The sequence below is a fragment of the Dermacentor variabilis genome, chromosome 2 (genome assembly GCF_050947875.1).
Source record: "Dermacentor variabilis isolate Ectoservices chromosome 2, ASM5094787v1, whole genome shotgun sequence".
In the NCBI taxonomy this organism is placed as follows: domain Eukaryota; kingdom Metazoa; phylum Arthropoda; class Arachnida; order Ixodida; family Ixodidae; genus Dermacentor; species Dermacentor variabilis.
The window spans coordinates 7,315,291-7,329,484 of NC_134569.1; positions in this window are offsets into that span (position 1 = coordinate 7,315,291).

Below are 14,194 nucleotides of genomic sequence, written 5' to 3' on the forward strand. Positions count from 1 at the left end.
CGTCTTGGGAACGAAGCTCACAGACGTCAGGCGACAGCGCTCATTACCTCTGAAGTCTCTCCCTTTATAACCAACCGCCATCGACAACACCCGCACGTGACGTCACCGTCACCGCACATGCTGAGGATGACGAGGCCGCCTTTGACGAAGATTGGTCCTCCTACCGAAATGTTGGCCAGCCTTTCTGAGGCACCTTATCCCTATTTACAAACTCTATACCACAGTGTGCTATCCGTACACATCACCAATGCCTAATGTTCAGGTTTCGCATGAAGGCATTGTAGCTCTTTTGCTTAAAATTAACGATAAGAAATCTGTAGGTCCAGACGGCATACCAAATGCCTTTCTGCGCAGATATGCGGAATGGGTAGCTCACTATCTAGAGATCATTTTTAGTTCTTCGCTGAAACAAAAACGGGTCCCAGATGATTGGCTGGTCGCAAAAGTGGTTCCGGTTCACAAGTCTGGTGAAAGGCAACATATTGGAAACTATCGGCCAATTTCACTCACGTGTGTATGCTGCAAGCTACTTGAACACATAGTTTCAAAGTCAATCTACACCTACCTTGAAGACAAGAAAGCTTTTTTTCCCAACCAGCACGGGTTTAGACAGCACCTTTCGACTGCCACACAGTTGATAGAAATGATCAACGATTTTTCAGCTTCCTTGAACAATAGAAAGCAGGTCGACGCTATATTTTTAGATTACTCGAAGGCTTTCGATCTGGTTGTACATAATGAATTAATTAAAAAACTGATAGAAATGAATATAAATTATGATGTTGTTATGTGGATCCGCTCAGATCTTACAGATCGGACACAATACGTTCAAATAAATGGTAACAAATCTAACCAATTAAAAATAACCTCAGGCGTTCCACAGGGATCCGTTTTAGGACCACTTCTTTTTCTAGTTTACATAAATGATATTGCTCATAACATAAGTAACGACATAACCATCCGGTTATTTGCAGACGATTGTTTATTATATCGTGAAATCAATAACCAAAGCGATCAGGCGTCACTTAGTCAAGCCCTTAAAGCTGTAGAAGTCTGGGCCGCAAAAAATAAAATGAAAATTAACGAATCTAAATCAGTCATGCTCAGAGTTACAAACAAAACAAAGCATGTTATTGAGTGTAATTATGAGATGAACTCAATCAACAATTCTTACCGAAGCTGAAACGATAAAATACCTAGGTTTAACAATTTCGAAAGACTTAATTTGGAAATCACACATAGACAGAATTCGTGGAGCTGCAGAAAAAAAGTTATGGTTCCTTCGCCGAAAATTAAAACTAGCAACGACACCCGTCAAACTACTTGCATATTTAACTTACATTAGACCAACGTTAGAGTATGCCAGTGTCATTTGGGATCCGTTTCAATCCGGAATTATAAACCGCATTGAGAAGATACAGAGAAAATCTGCAAGGTTCATTCTTTCCCGGTATTATCGTACTGACTCTGTTTCCGAAATGCTTCGGTTGCTTGATTTGCCTCCACTGGCTCAACGGCGGAAGTTAGCTAGGCTTAAATTTCTTTTTTTGTTGTCGAAAGGCCACTTCAATATTGAAACCACGTCCTATCTTGCTCCCAGGCAGGCTAGAAACGTCAGATCAAGCAATCATTGCATGTTCTCCATTCCAAAAGCATATCTGGACATGTACGCTTACTCATTTTTTCCGCGAACGATTAAGGAATGGAACAGTTTGCCAGCGTCTGTTTTGCAGTCGAGTAGCATTGAAATCTTTGAGGAACACGTTAAAAACCTTTTATGAATTTTAATCTTAGTGGTGCCGTGCAAACATTGTCACACTATTCTAGAAATACATACAATAGTCTTTCTTTCATGCTCCTTCCAATATCACTGTCACAATGTTAGAAACATGTATTTCTTAGCCAAACTATTGTTTTTGTATTTCATTATTTGTTTCGCATTGTATTTCCAACATTCATTGCTTGATGTCCAATTTACGTTTGTAAAGTGTTTTCATTTTTTTTTACGCTATGTGCAAACCAGCTGTACCCACTCTGTTACGGCCAAGACGGCCAACAGTATTTGGAAATAAAAACAAAAAAATTCCATCTGTCAGCCCCTTTCTTGAATTTAGGTTAGGACAGTGAGCTCTGAAAGCGTTTCTTCTCGACAATAGTTCATTACTCAAGACAGGCCCTGTCAGCTGGCGGGGAAATGCACGCGTCTATGCTCCCAACATCATTTAGTATCTCGTCATGGTCCCCAGCGGCAGCGATGACAGCGCTCATTCTCAAGGGCAGTGAGGTGTTAATTGACTTGGTAAGTGATGCGTTCATTCGCAGCACGTCCCCTCGCTGACGATTGTGGACTTGGTGGTGATTTGGCGCTCTTAAAACTTAAGATAAAAAAAAGTAAATGACCTTGAAAAGCCAATGCAGTGACATCTCCTTCCTTCGCTCATTGGTGATCGAAGGACGGTGCGGCTCTCTGCAGATAGAGGCAGGTTTACAGGATTCAAGATTGATGTGAATAAAGCTCGTTTGCCTTGTCACATATGGCCCGTGTACGGGAGAAAGAACGACTGAAGATTATTGAACTGTGTTCTAGGAACTATACTCAAAAAACATGACAGGACGGTCGCTTAAAGTGGTGAACAGGATACTGCAGGCCTACAAGAAAGAAAGGCGCATCAGGGGTGCCCCTCGCGGACGTCCACCAAGGGCCACAACGGACGAGGAGGATTTGTCCATTGTTGCGGCTGCTGTAGACGCCCCTCCCCCCCCCCCCTTCCCGCCTCGCTTCAAGAGCTACGACAAAGCTTGAAACTGAAGGCTTCGAGGTCTACCGTGAGGCGGCGGTTCAATCAAGCCGGCCTAAGGAGCAGATGAGCCGTCCAAAAGCCATTACTTAGGGCCACAAATAGAGCAAAGTGGCTCGGTTTTGCATAAGAACATGAAGGGTGGACTGTGTCACAATGGAAAAATGTTGTATACAGTGATAGATCCACCTTTACGACCGCTGGCGACCAGCGAGACCGAATTTGGCGCCCTGCCAAGACACGGTAAGTTATTTTCTAGAACCAATTATTAATCATCCATAAAATTAAGATAGTAGTTATTAATATTTAAGTTGGGTTACCTCGCATGCGGATCCAGCCTAACTTTATTTGCTTCGAGGAGATCACTAATTCAGTGCTAAGATATTTCTCCCCTCAAATAGTAAAAAGGGAAACTATATTACGCTAACATATTTGCTTAGTAAAGTGGGCCAGCGCACCACGATTAATCAACTTATTGCGGTCAGTATTGCAGTTTCACCGTCGATCCTGAGGCAGTGCATGTGCTTGTGATTCGAGCCAGTGCTCGCAATCCATGCTGTAAACATGAACTTAAGTGAGGTTGGCCCACATTCTTAGACAACTTGATTACCTAACTAATATATCGGTAATCAATATATGCTTTCTTTTCTTGTCCCAGATATATGCCGCGGTACCTGCAACGGGTCGCAGCGAGCGGGCGTACTAGTGCGAGCGTGTGGACCAAAGATGGTCTTGGCCCACTGATACTTTTAGAAGGCAAGTTCACCGCTGAGAGGTACGGGGAAATCATAGATGATGTACTGATTCCCTACGTTCCCCACGGCCCGTTCCCGGAAGGCGACTGTATATACCGACACGATAGGTCGCTGATCCACACTACACGTGTTGTGCAAGAACTGCTCGATGAGCGCGGCGTCACTGTCCTGAGTGACCGCCCCAATCCCCGGACCCCAATTCATTGAAAATGTCTGCGGCTCATTGAAAGTAGGGCTGGCGCGCCATCCTCTGCATGGGTTATTGTCCGAGGATACGCTCTCGTCCACCATCATCAGCGAGTGGGACGTTCTCCGAATGAACACATCGCTTACCGAGTCACTTTACACCTTCCAGAAACTTCCAGAATGAGCGCTGTGATCGCTGCCGTTGACGAAACATTAAGCGATGTTCATAGCGCGACGCGTGCATTTCCCCGCCAGCTGGCAGGGCCTGTCTTGATCAAGTAAGGAACTATTGTCGAGAAGAAACACTTGCAGCTCACTGTCTTAACCTAAAGCATTCTTTTATTCTTATCCGTTTGTTTCGTCGTGTTTGGCCCGCATAGTTATTGTGGAGTGCTTTATTTTCCTTTTGCGTCAAATAAAGATCGAGCGCGTTGCGCGCACAGTTCGGTGTCCCTTTCTTGTCGCCGCGTATTAGGTAGCACACACAGCGAAGAAATATACGTGCACGCACTCAGTACCCCGGCCTTTCGAAAGAACAAAAGAAGCGTGCTGTCAAAAGAAGTTCGTAGAACCCCAATGTGGCCAATGAAAGCTGAGAGTTTGGCGTCGCACAACGCTTAATGAGGAATATCGGCTTATATTAGTTCCCGCAGTAACAATGAAATCCGCGCACTTTAGGGCCCCAAAGAAACAGCGTCGAAGCCAATGCGCATGCGCGAGTCGCAAACTGCGTTTGGGTTTTGCTGCTCACAACATGCTGCTCGCTTCGAAACGCAAATAACGTGCCTCGCACAGTTCACTGAAGAGACCGGGAAAGCCAACTGCACGCCTGGTATAATGCATATTAGTAGGAGTATTGAGTAATTATCTTTAAAGCGCTATAATTAACCGACACACCTGAAACTTCGGTGCATGTCACCCATAGGATGGCCCCCATTTCTTCTAAATATGAAATCACGTCCGTTTATCGGTTTCCCAGGGAAAAGGATAAACTTCGCAACTATTTCATGCACGCCTCTAAAAGGTTAATAACGAGGGTTTAGCAATTTTCATCTAACCCTAAATAGAGAGTTTTAGAATAGGGGCCCCAAACGTTTTGGGACCCCAAAGAAATAGCGTCGAAGCCACTGCGCATGCGCGAGACGCTAACTGCGTTTGGGTTTTGCGTTGGGAAAACTATTTCACCGATTTAGTGAGAGCCCAAACAGCGGCCCCAAAAGCTTTGCGTCAGCAAACTTGGCGGCACCCATCGAAGCGACGGCTCTAACCTAGCACTAAACTGGGTTCGACTCGTGGTAACGCGTGAAGTTCGCAAGCGAGGAGAAGTGAGTGCGGTTATCGCTTTATCTCAACTAGCATGCGTTACGAAGATTGATTCATTAGACGCCGCTGATTCCGAATTCGATTGTGGATGTTATGGCTCGTAGGCCTAACACGGCTAAGCTTGGCTGGTGAAGGCACGTAAAGTTGGTTTGCTCAAAACTAAGCGCAACTAATTGTTTGCTGCTTACAGAATAACATCTAAATTATAATTAAACGCGAATACACGCAAGTCAAAATTACTATTCCTATCATAACATGGTACATTTTATTTAATTATTTCTAATAGCTTTTCTTTGACTCCGTAGTGGCGCTGTCAGCGCAAGACGCTATCCGCAAACGCAAAGCCCTATTCTAAAACTATTCCGTGCCCCAACGCTAACACTCGCAAAGCTCTTTTGCGGGTGTTATCCCGACTCCAGCGCTCGCCGCATCGCGATGCAATGCGCTCCGAGTTTTCCCCTAAGTGTGAAACAGACTGTACATTGTACATGCCTTAAAAATACATCATTGCTTAGGTGGTAATGTCCATATAGTACAATAATTTTCCGAAAGAACACGTGTACAGCTAACAAGACCGACGGAAGTATGGCTTAAAAATTTCTGGCAAGGCATTTAATTTAAAATGGTTCTGTATTCTTTATGCCGTAAACTAATAATTACCTATTGGACCACAGATCTCCAGTAAACATCCAAAGGACATCCTACAAACGATATTTTGACGTCCGTCGGATATCCAAAGAAGTCCCAATGATGTGCTACGGATGTCAGTAGGATCGTCCGACGCACAAAGAAGCACTTCCAAGGAACGTCCATCGCACATCAAAATCGGATATTCGGACGTCCACAGGACGTTTGAAGATAACCCACTGGACCATCAATGTCCTACAGATGTCCAGCAGAGATCCAAAACGGGACACTCGACCGTCCCTGGATCGTCCATGGAATCGTCCCAGGCACGCGAATTGAAGTTCATAGAAACATCCCACGAATGTCATAATGGGATATTCGGACGTCCAAGAGATGTTTAAATATGGATTCTTATTGCACAATCTCGAGTACATCCTAAGGACATTTTTGTCAGGATGTAGGACGCTTCTGGGACATTTTGTGTTACCAATCGTCCAAAGGACGTTTGTGGGACATTTGGTAGTAGATTTAGAATATCAACAGGACGTCCATATTGATTACAAATTAACATAATAGGGACGTTCCTTATAATGTGGCCAAGCAGTGCAGCAGGCCTGCTGCATTTTACATAAATTAACAAAGTAAGTTTGGCCTGGTTTTGTGTTGGCTTGTGGGGCAATGATGAAAAGGAATTGCATGGCTCTTGAAGATTCATCCCAGCGGTCCAGTAAGGTGACCAAACATTTTTGTTATGCAAAAGCTGAAGTATCACGAGACAGACCAGGAATACATCCCGCATCTCAAAGCATGCTAAAGAATGCTTAGCTGCAGAGCAGCTAAGCACTGTGCACGTAATTTCATGCTATGGTAAGCTAATAGATCACGTACAACTTGACAAAAATGCATTAAATCAAAACATATATACGTGCAAGCTATACATTTTGTGCTAACAGTAGCGAAGCTACAGAACGAAGTTCTGCAGGCTACTGAATCAGTTGACAATCTCATTAAAAATACAACATTTCAATAAAACAGTTGCAGGAAGATCACGAATTCAACTCTCAAATGCACTCAGAAGTTTTCAGTAAAGCGCATCAATGCAAACAAATAAAACTCAATAATTTCATCATACAAGCTCAGTCATTAGGAGTTATTTATGACGCACCATGGTTAGTGAGTGTTTATGAAGTAAACTATTTACAAATGCCCTTTGACGATGGTGATGAATTTGTTGTTTCATGACGCAAGGGCCAATTATGACCAAAGAGCGCAAGAGCGGTGTTGATGAGCTTGCAATGGATAGATGAATTCCCGAGGGTAAGTGTGACGTGGCTGTAAAGGAGCCTAAAAGCGATCTCTGTAAAGTGCGTAAAAGCTATATGTAATAAAATTGTGGCAATGGCTAATGAGGAGTACTAAGGACACGAAAGGTACATTGTGAAAGAATGATGATATACCAAAATACATCAAGCAAAACGTTTGCAAGAAGCATTACTGCCTTAAGAGAGCCCTTGAAACGGAAGGGCTTGGAGACATGTGCTGTACAAAACTATTATCACAGCGTCATCCTCTGGAGACAGGATGCGCTACAAATTCGTAGGGCCACAACATGTAAGACAAGATTGTTTAAGAAACTTAGGACTGCTTTGGTGTCAAAAAAGCGGTTCTGTACCAAGAAACATTACAGGACGAAGGGGGATATGCTGCTGGTATGCTTCAGGAAAGTGTTTCTTTCTCTTTGTTTCTGCTTCCCGACACTCCTGGAGGACGTGGAGGACGGTGAGCCTTTCGCCACATCTACCGCAGGTTGGCGGTTCATTTCCAGACAGCAGAAAACTGTATGTGGCATATGTGCGTCCGATTCTGAGACGACAGAAGAGGACATCTGTTCGTCGTGTTTTCGTTGCGGAGCGCCAATAATCTAACTGGCTTAATCAAGTGAAGCTTATCTGTTTCAGCATCCCATAAGTGCTTCCAGTGGCTTCTGAGTTTCTTTCGGAGGAAAGGCTTTAGACCTAAGGCAGGGATAACAGCGGTAGGATAAATAGCTTGCGATGCAATTGACGTGGTCAGCCAGCATATTAACCTCAATGTCCCTATGTCCAAGTACCCAGCATATGACTTGCTGATGAGACATGTACGATGTGCAAATAATGGAATAAAGCTCGGTAAGTACAGGGTTTCGATGTTTGCGCAGGGACATTAGGGCTTTTACGACGCCTAGAGAGTCCGTGTATATAATGGCTTTTTGCAGCTTTGCTTTCTTGATTTAACAGCGGATAGTATTGCATAAGCTTCCGCGGGGAAGATGCTTGTTTCTGGATGCAGCACATTGATTCGGAGAAGGTGGCCCGATTGCAGCAGAAAACACGCCTGCATACGGCTTAGCATCAGTGTAAAACTTTATGCACGAGTACTTCGATTGAAGTTCCAAGAAATGCCTTCGAATATGTGCCTCCGGGGAGTGTTTCGTCACCTCTATGAATGATGTATCACATTATATGGGCTTCCACTGCCATGGCAGCAATTACTTAGCCGGGACCATCAGGTTTTGCTGAAAAATTGAAACTTGCATTTCCTTAGCAAGCTTTCTTATGCGCAGAGAGAATGGTTCTTTAGCTGCAGGTAGATTATTGAAGAGCATTGCAGATGTCACGTTGTTTATGCTTACATAAGAGGGATGGACGAGGTTTGCATTCACCTTTAGAAAGTGTCACGATTCGCCCGGGTTCGTGAACGAGGGAGGGTTCGAGGCACCCTCCATTAGACAGACGCTCCGCAGCGTGGTGGGGATGAACGATGACTGACCGCCGAGCAGCTGTGCTCGTCGGTGTTGGTGTTTATCCGCGCGGTGACCAATATTGCCTACCGAGCCTGGCAGGCCACCGAGCTTAGCGGGCCAACGAACATTATGCCCGAGGGGCGTCGCATGCTTGTTACGCCCCCTTACCCCCAGTTTGTTAACTAAAAGAAAGAAACGTCCAAGTTCAGAGCATAAGGCTACGCCTCCGTCCCAGCCAAGTCGACGGTGCCTGCTATCCAGGCGAGTAACGGACCGGCGGCCTCCGCGATAGAGTACTCCGCCTGGGCACCGATGTTGACGGGCCGGGTGTGGCAACGCCGGATGCTGCCTGAGCCAGCCTCGCTCCGTCCGGAAGGTCCGCAGTGGTCGGCCTTCTGAGTGGTGCCGGACTTGACACCGGCCCAACGGGCGCCGCACCCCTGGCAACGCTTGCCGCCTCCGAAGTGAGCGGTGCTCCGCTGGAAGCGACTGGCGTTGCCGCTAGTCCTCCTGCGGGCTGAAACACAGAAGTGGCAGTCGAGGGCGCTAGCCAGGTAGCGAGGCGAGGCCTAACATGGTCGGCGTGTCTGTGCCACGTGGCCCCGTCTGGCATGCAGACGAGCAGCGATGAGGCACTGGCAGGAGACACCACCTGTCTGGCGGACCAGAATGAGCCAAAACGGAAGTTCCTGGCGAAAACTGGAGCTCCCGACTCCGGCAAAGGCCCGGGACGGTAGCCTCGGTCAGCAGCCAGCTTCTGCTTCAGCTGCTTCAGGAGCACTATGGATTGGAGGTCCGGATGCAAGACGTCCAAGAGTGTCTTGACCATCCGACCCAGCAGGAGCTCACGGGGGGCACGGCCTATGAAATCGTGGGGCGGGTCCGGTACTGGAACAGTATCCGGGCCATCTGCGTCCGGAAATTCCCAGTCTGGCTCTTCTTAAGCTTGTCCTTGATGGTTTGTACCACCCGCTCGACTGCACCGTTTGAAGCAAGGTGGTATGGCGGAAAATCCGGCGGATTCCGTTCTTCGTCAGCCAGGCCAGGTACTTTGTGCTGGCGAAAGCAGGACCATTGTCGGACACGATGACGTCCGACAACCCCTCGGCGGCGAAGACCTGTCGTAGCGCTGCAATGGTCGCGCCTGCTGATGGAGTGTGACAGCTAGAACCTCCACCCACTTCGAAAAGGCGACCACCACTACCAGGAAGTAATGGCCCTTGAAGGGCCCCCCCAAAATCCACATGCAGGCTGGATCCGGCGGACGTGCGGCCCGCTGATGCTCCTGGCAGATTTGGCAGCTCTGCACCATTTGAGCGATGTCCTGGTCCAGGCCAGGTCAACAAACATGGGAACGGGCCACCATCTTGGTCTTTTCCACGCCAGGATGACCCGCGTGCAGCAACTGCAGGACCCTGGACCGGATACTTTGTGTAATCGCCCCCCTGGAACAGTAGGCAGCCCTGCTGCAAGCTCAGATCAGCGGCTTTGTAGCTACAGGCCTGCCGAACCAAATCCTCTCTACGGGACACCGCTTTGACCACCTGAGACAGGACTGGGTCCCGGCTGGTCACTTGCGATACCGCAGATTTGGAGAGCACCTCCGGGTACGCGTGCTCCAGCATGGATACTTCAGCAGGTTCTGGAACAGCATCCGGCAGCTCTGGCAGGGGCAGGAGGCTCAGGGCATCAGCAGGTCCCAGGTCCTTTCCTGGACGGTAAACCAGCTGGTAACTGTGAGCTGCCAGCCTCAAGGCCCAGCGTACCACTCGGGGTGATGTCTGCACGGGAACTGCCTTGTCAGGCCCCAGCAGCCCCAACAGCGGCTTATGGTCCGTGACCGCCTCGAACTTCTGGCCCCACAGATACTGGTGGAAGCGTTCGACACCGAACATGAGGACCAGTCTTTCCTTGTCCAGCTGGCTGTAGCGTTGCTCTGCAGCATGAAGCCGACGAGAAGCAAACGACACAGAGCGTTCCTTGTCATCCTTGTCCCGGTGCGCCAGGACGGCTCCCACGCCGTACGGCGACGCACCTATGGTCAGGACGACAGGCTTGGCAGGATCGAAGTGTACTAGCACTGGAGCCTTGATGATTATCTCCTTGCTGCGCTGGAAGGCCCGGTCCTGCTCCTTCTTCCAGACCCATTGCTGACCATCTCGAAGCAGAAGATGCTCCGACAGGTTCGGCAGGAAACTTCAGTAGAAGTTGATGAGACCGAGGTAGCTCTGAAGCTCCTTGTTCCAGGGCTTAGGTGCCTTAAGCACAGCATCAGCTTTGCGGGGAGCCGGGGCTAGGCCAGCCTGGGAAATGACATGTCCCAAGTACTCAACACTGGGGGCCAGGAAAATGCACTTTTCCAGCTTGAGCTTGAGACCGGCGTCCTGCAGTCGTGCCAGGACGCTGTGCAGGTTCTGCAAATGGCCCCCGTCGTCGCTGCCAGTAACCAGGATGTCATCCAAGTACACCGCCACGTGGCTCATGCCTCTGAGGAAGTTGTCTATCTCCCTCTGTAATGTGGCTGGAGCTGAGGCCACGCCAAACGGTAAGCGCGTGCACTGGAAGAGCCCCAAAGTTGTCGATATTGTGACATACTTCCAGAAAGCATTCTGGAGCACCAGCTGCTGGTAAGCATCTCTGAGGTCGAGCTTGGTAAACTTCTGTCCACCGGAGAACGCTGACCAGAGATCTTCAATCCGGGGCAACGGGTACTTCTCGACGGTAGCAACGGGGTTGATCGTAACCTTGAATTCCCCTGACACTGCCGTCTCGCTTGAGGACTGCTACGATGGGAGCGGCCCATTCAGACGTCTTGACGGGCGCCAGGATGCTCTCTCACTGTAACTGTTGCAACTCCTGGGCGACCCCGTCCTTTAGCGCGAACAGTAGTGGGCGCGGCTTGAAAAAACGTGGCCGGGCTCCCTCAGGTACATATAGATGCCAGCCGTCGTGCCGGCGAATGTGCCCACCCCTGGCTGGAACAGAGACTTGAACTCGGTTAGGAGGCTGGGTACGTCTTTCACCACATGCAGGCTGACTTCCTGGCTGGCAGACGAACGCCCCGTGCATGAATCCAGTTTCGGCCCAGCAGCGTCGGCGACGACCCCTTGGTTAAGTAAAGGGGAAGGGTCGCCTCCCTGTCGCCACCGCGAACTCTGACCTGGGCCTGACCCTGGAGCTGGGAGAGCTGCTCGGAGTAGCTGCGCAGCATCACGCCCGAAGCCTCGACGGACACGCCGGGGAAGGTACGCTTGAACAGTTTCCCGGCCATGACCGACACGCTGGCCCCTGTGTCCAGCTCCATGGAAATGGGGTGCCCGCAGATTTCGACGGTCAGCATGTACGGCGGCACAGACGACGGTACAAGGCCTGTGTGCCACATGTCGAAAACCGGCGGGTCCTCGGCCACGAAGTGGAGCCTGGCCGCGGAAGAACTCAATTAAGCCTGCTGCCGCACGCCCCCAGCTACCCTGGCCGCGGGCTTTTATTTTTTATTTATTTCATAATACCCCTAAAGGGCCCCCGAAGGGTCATTACATAGGGGGATGGATACATGAAAAAAATTCGAGCTTTGCGCGTTACCGGAAAAAAAAACGAAAGTACACAAAAGTTGTACAAAAGTTATAAAAAACACAAAATTTATGCAAAAGTGCGACGTCTTGCAAAATACACAAGTAAAACAATAGACAACATACATTAGTCAAGTGAAAATTGCAACGTCACAACGAAATGCACAACGTCCTGTGTGGTACCCCGGCTTGAACCTGCAGGCTGCTGCTGTTTGCTGTTCGTCCTCCCCCTTCGGCATACCCCTGCCAGGTGCTCAGTTTTCCCGCACGTGAAGCATTGTGCTTGAGAGAACTGGCACTGTGAGGGGGAGTGGGCATCACCACAGCGACCGCAGGTACTCCCCTTTGTAGCCAACTTGTTGACCTCCGCTTCCGCCGACGGTGAACCAGTCGCACGGGCAATCTCGCCGGCGTCCTTGGCGGCAGCTTCCATTGCCAGTATTGCCTTCACGGCGTCGTCCAGCGAGAGGTCGGGAAGCTCCAGGAGTCGCGTCTGCATGGCGGGGTTGTTAATGCCGCAGACGAAACGGTCCCGGAGCAGCGAGTCCAGCTGGTCCCCGAAAAAGCAGGCACTCGATAACCCTCGTAGCGCAGCAACGAACTGTCCGAGGGTCTCTCCTTCCCGGCGGCTCCGGTTGTTGAAGCGGAAACGCTCCATTAGTGTGGACGGTGCTGGGTTGAAATGCGAGCGCAGTATGGCGAGCAGCTCACCCAGCTTCTTAACATGTGGTGTGGCTGGCTTGAAAAGGTCGAACAGGAGACTGAAGACGCGGGTACCGCAGCTGGCCAGCCTCGGGTGTGTCGTTTGCTGGGAAGAACACGTGGACTTGTTCCTCGTAAACTGGTCAGGCGGACCCATCTCCCTCGAACGCCTTGAGCCTTTCGTACAGCGGCATGGCGGCAGCAACGGGGGGGGGGGGGGGGGCGGTGTTTCGCCGCTCGCGTCGGCGTGGGACGATCCGTGGGTACTCGTCGCCAGTGTCACGATCCATACGGGTTCGTGAACGAGGGAGGGCTCGAGGCACCCTCCGTTAGACAGACGCCCCGCAGCGTAGTGGTGATGAACGATGGCATGAAATTAGATTACAACCTCTGAAGATGAACCGACCACTCATTAGCTTCAACGTAGAGACTCTCTACAGGACTTGTCCTGAAGGCACCGGTCGCCAAGTGGATACCTAGGTGGCAGGGGCGTAGCCAGGGGAGGGGGGGGGGCTTATGGGGCTTCAGCTCCCCGCCCCCCTCCCCCAAATTTTTTTGTGATGTCCATGCACCGCCGACCAAAGCAACCTCCGGGACCGGAAGTCATTCCGGATTTTGTCTGGAATGTCTTTTTCACGCTCGAAAAAACATTTCACCGCGAGCATTGCGAACTCGGGCGTGATTTCGCGACAACGTCCATGCCCCGGGAGTTACATAACGCAAGCAGCCCCATCAGAGCACAAAGTTTCAAGGGCGTTTTGATGGCGAACGGGCTCGCCGCGGCATCTCGCGGAGGCAGTGGAATCTACGGAGGGCATGGATGTTAATTCCGAAACTTTATAGGTAAAAATTCTCGCAAACTTTTGATCTGAAACGTGCATTGGCATTTCCAAAGTTGTGCTTTCGATTTTCAATTGCGGAACTTTGTTGGTTTAATGCTGTTATAAACATTTGACGCCAAAGGTGTATTGACTTTTCTAAAGTCGTACATCGGAACATACAAGGCAAGCCAAATCAACACACTATCAGACAAGTTGACAAAGCACGCACCTACGTCCGATGAGACGAAGCGTTGGGGTGGTTCATTTGTGCCGCCATCTCATACACAAAAAAAATATCAACATTTTTTTTTTCAACTACTCCGAAGCATCCATGTCAAGACACTAAAGCCAGTACAGGTAGCTACGTTCTTATTTATTTTTTCTACTTTGACTTTTATTCACGAGGACACATTGAGCCTGTTCAATTTTTTTGTTCTTGCTACCCTACCCGTCTGGCTGCCAGAGCGCATGCGTTTTTCTCTTGTTGCCCCGACCACCGCGCGGCGCAGTTCGGTGCGCGTTCGGTTTTGTCTGGCCGAGTGGATTTTCGCCTAGCAAAGTTTTGGACGCTTTCTGGCCAGCAAACGAGAAAAGAAAACAATAGTTGCTCGCCGCCATCACTGTGGGGACT